Source organism: Arachis hypogaea, chromosome 12 (genome assembly GCF_003086295.3).
Source record: "Arachis hypogaea cultivar Tifrunner chromosome 12, arahy.Tifrunner.gnm2.J5K5, whole genome shotgun sequence".
In the NCBI taxonomy this organism is placed as follows: domain Eukaryota; kingdom Viridiplantae; phylum Streptophyta; class Magnoliopsida; order Fabales; family Fabaceae; genus Arachis; species Arachis hypogaea.
In genome coordinates, this window is record NC_092047.1 from 55,579,423 (window position 1) to 55,583,505 (window position 4,083).

A 4,083-nucleotide genomic window follows, 5' to 3' on the forward strand; every position below is an offset into this window, starting at 1 on the left:
GCAGCTTGTTTTACAGGGCTGAGTTCAGCAGTTACTGTTTTAACCTCTTCTTTCATGGAAGGGTCACTGCTTAGGTACAGATGCTGATTCCTGGCAACTGTATCAATGAGCTCTTGAGCCTCTTCAATTGTCTTTCTCATGTGGATAGATCCACCAGCTGAGTAATCTAGAGACATTTGAGCTCCTTCTGCAAGCCCATAATAGAAGATGTCTAACTGAACCCACTCTAAAAACATTTCAGAGGGGCATTTTCGTAGCATCTCTCTGTATCTCTCCCAGGCATCATAAAGAGATTCATTATCTCCTTGTTTAAAGCAATGGATGTCCAGCCTTAGCTATATCATCCGTTTTGGGGGAAAGTATTGATTCAGGAATTTTTCTGTCAACTGTTTCCATGTCCTTATGCTGGCCTTAGGTTGGTTATTTAACCACCTCTTAGCCTGGTCTTTTACAGCAAATGGAAACAGTAATAGTCTGTAGACATCCTGATCTATTTCCTTATCATGTACTGTGTCAGCAATTTGTAAAAATTGTGCCAGAAACTCTGTAGGTTCTTCCTGTGGAAGACCAGAATACTGGCAACTTTGCTGCACCATGATAATGAGCTGAGGATTCAACTTAAAGCTACTGGCTCCAATGGAGGGTATGCAGATACTACTCCCATATGAAGCAGTAGAGGGGTTAGCATATCACCCCAGAGTCCTCTTGGACTGTTCATTTCCACTTAGATCCATGATGGAGAAAGGGAGATGATGTAAAATAAAAAAAATTTATTTTTATTTATTTATTTCGAAAATAAAATAAATTAAAATAAAATAAATAAAAATGATTGAAAATTTTCAAAAAAATTGAGGAGAGAGGAAGTGGTTAGGAAGTTTTGAAAAGGATATGATGAATTTTTTTGAAAAAGGTTTTAAATTTTGAAATAAAAATCTGAATTTTAAAGGTAAATTTCGAGAATTTGCTTTAAAATAGAGAGAAAAGATATTTTTGAATTTAGAGAGGAGAGAGAAAAACAATAAGATAGCACAAGATTTAAAATTTTTAGATCTAATGCTCCTTGTTTTTGAAAATTTTGGAGGAAAAACACCAAGGAACACCAAACTTAAAATTTTTAGAAAACCAAACCAAAATTTTTGAAAACCAAAGGGGAATCAACAAGAAAACACAAAACTTACAGTTTGGCACAAAATTTAATAGAGAAATTATTATTTTTGAAAAATTTTTTTTTTGAAAAGAAAATAAAAGACTCTGACTCAAAAGACAAAAATTTCCTAATCTAAGCGACAAGATTCACCGTCAGTTGTTCAAACACGAACAATCCCCGGCAACGGCGCCAAAAACTTGGTGCACGAAAATTACTTCACAATATGTAATTCCACACAACTAACCAGCAAGTGCACTGGGTCGTCCAAGTAATACCTTACGTGAGTAAGGGTCGAATCCCACGGAGATTGTTGGTTTGAAGCAATCTATGGTTATCTTCTAAATCTTAGTCAGGAAATCAATTATAATTATTAGTATGAATTTCGAAGAATAAAAGAGCATGGATTAAATACTTGTTCTGCAGTAATGGAGAATATGTTGGAGTTTTGGAGATGCTTTGTCTTCTGAATCTCTGCTTTCTCCCTGTCTTCTTCTTCACGCACGCAAGGTTCTTCCTATGGCAAGCTGTGTGTTGGTGGATCACCGTTGTCAATGGCTACCATCCGTCCTCTCAATGAAAAAGGTCCAGGTGCGCTGTCACCACACGGCTAATCATCTGTCGATTCCCACTCATGCTGGAATAGGATCCATTGATCCTTTTGCGTCTGTCACTACGCCCAGCCCTTGTGAGTTTGAAGCTCGTCACAGTCATTCAATCCCTGAATCCTACTCAGAATACCACAGACAAGGTTTAGACTTTCCAGATTCTCATGAATGCTGCCAATGGATTCTAGCTTATACCACGAAGATTCTGATTAAGGAATCCAAGAGATGTTCATTCAATCGAAGGTAGAACAGAGGTGGTTGTCAGGCACGCGTTTATAGATTGAGGATGATAATGAGTGTCACGGATCATCACATCCATCATATTGAAGTGCGAATAAACATCTTAGATAGAAACAAACGTGTTTGAATAGAAAACAGAAATAGTTGCATTAATTCATCGAAACACAGCAGAGCTCCTCACCCCCAACAATGGAGTTTAGAGACTCATGCCATCAAAGAGTACAAAGTTCAGATCTAAAATGTCATGAGATCCAAAATAAATCCCCAAAAGTTGTTTAAATACTAAACTAGTAACCTAGGTTTACAGAAAATGAGTAAACTATAACAGATAGTGCAGAAATCCACTTCTGGGGCCCACTTGGTGTGTGCTGGGGCTGAGACTAAAGCTTTCACATGCCTGGGGCTGTTTTGGGCATTCAACTTCAGCTTTGGATCCTTTTCTGGCGTTGAACTCCAACTTGCAGCTTGTTTCTGGCGCTGGACGCCAGAATTGGGGCAGAGAGCTGGCGTTGAACGCCAGTTTACGTCATCTATCCTTGAGCAAAGTATAGACTATTATATATTTTTGGAAAGCTCTGAATGTCTACTTTCCAACACAATTGGAAGCGCGCCATTTGAAGTTTTGTAGCTCCAGAAATTCCATTTTGAGTTCAGGGAGGTCAGAACCCAACAGCATCAGCAGTCCTTTTTCAGCCTGAATCAGATTTTTGCTCAGCTCCCTCAATTTCAGCCAGAAAATACCTGAAACTACAGAAAAACACACAACTCATAGTAAAGTCCAGAAATATGAATTTTTCCTAAAAACTAATTAAAATAAACTGAAAACTAACTAGAACATACTAAAAACTATATGAAATTAACCCCAAAAAGCGTATAAAATATCCGCTCATCATGCTCCTTACTGGCGTTTAAACGCCAGTAAGCTCTTCCTCCAAGGTGTGCTATTTTCAATGCTGTTTTTCATTCTGTTTTTGATTTTTCAGTAGTTTTTGTGACTCCACATGATCATCAACCTAATAAAACACGAAATAATAAAGAGAAAATAAAATAAAATTGATTAAATATTATTGGGTTGCCTCCCAACAAGCGCTTCTTTAATGTCAATAGCTTGACAGTGAGCTCTCATGGAGCCTCACAGAGTTCAGAGCAAGATTGGAACTTCCCAACACTAAACTTAGAGTTTGGATGTGGGGGTTCAACACCAAACTTAGAGTTTGGTTGTGGCCTCCCAACACCAAACTTAGAGTTTGACTTTGGAGGCTTTGGTTGACTCTGCAGTGAGAGAAGCTTTTCATGCTTCCTCCCCATGGTTACAGAAGGAGGTCCTTGAGTTTTAAACACAAGATTGTCCTCATTCAGTTGAAGGATCAATTCTCCTCTGACCACATCAATCACAGCTCTTGCTGTGACTAGGAAGGGTCTTCCAAGGATGATGGATTCATCCTCGTCCTTCCCAGTGTCTAGGATTATGAAATCAGCAAGGATGTAAAGGCCTTTCAGAGGATTCCTTTCAGAGGTGTACATGAACTAGTTATTTACAACCATGTCAATGAGTTCTTGAGCTTCTGCAGGCGTTTTCTTTAGGTGAATAGATCCACCTGCAGAGTGGTCCAGTGACATATTTAATAGCTCAGACAGACCATCATAGAATATATCCAGGATGGTCCATTCTGAAAGCATGTCAGAAGGACACTTTTTGGTCAGTTCCTTGTATCTCTCCCAAGCTTCATAGAGGGATTCACCTTCTTTCTATCTGAAGATTTGGACATCCACTCTAAGCTTACTAAGCTTTTGAGGAGGAAAGAACTTGGCTAAGAAAGCCTTGACCAGCTTATCCCAAGAGTTCATGCTATCTTTAGGTTGAGAGTCCAACCATACTCTAGCTCTGTCTCTTACAGCAAACGAGAAAAGCATAAGCCTGTAGACCGCGGGATCAACCCCATTGGTCTTAACAGTGTTACAGATCTGCAAGAATTCAGTTAAGAACTGAAAAGGATCTTCTGATGGGAGTCCATGGAACTTGTAGTTCTGTTGCATCAGAGAAACTAATTGAGGTTTAAGCTCAAAGTTGTTTGCTCCAATGGCAGGAAT

The 4,083-nt window shown here is 38.9% G+C and overlaps 1 non-coding gene across 1 annotated transcript; it reads left to right on the top strand.

Annotated features, from left to right (window-relative positions):
* The first annotated feature begins 3,666 nt into the window (after positions 1–3,666).
* Positions 3,667–3,774, top strand: LOC112731995 (small nucleolar RNA R71). Its single transcript, XR_003167738.1, has one exon. It is a non-coding gene; the product is annotated as a small nucleolar RNA R71 (small nucleolar RNA).
* Positions 3,775–4,083: the final 309 nt, after the last annotated feature.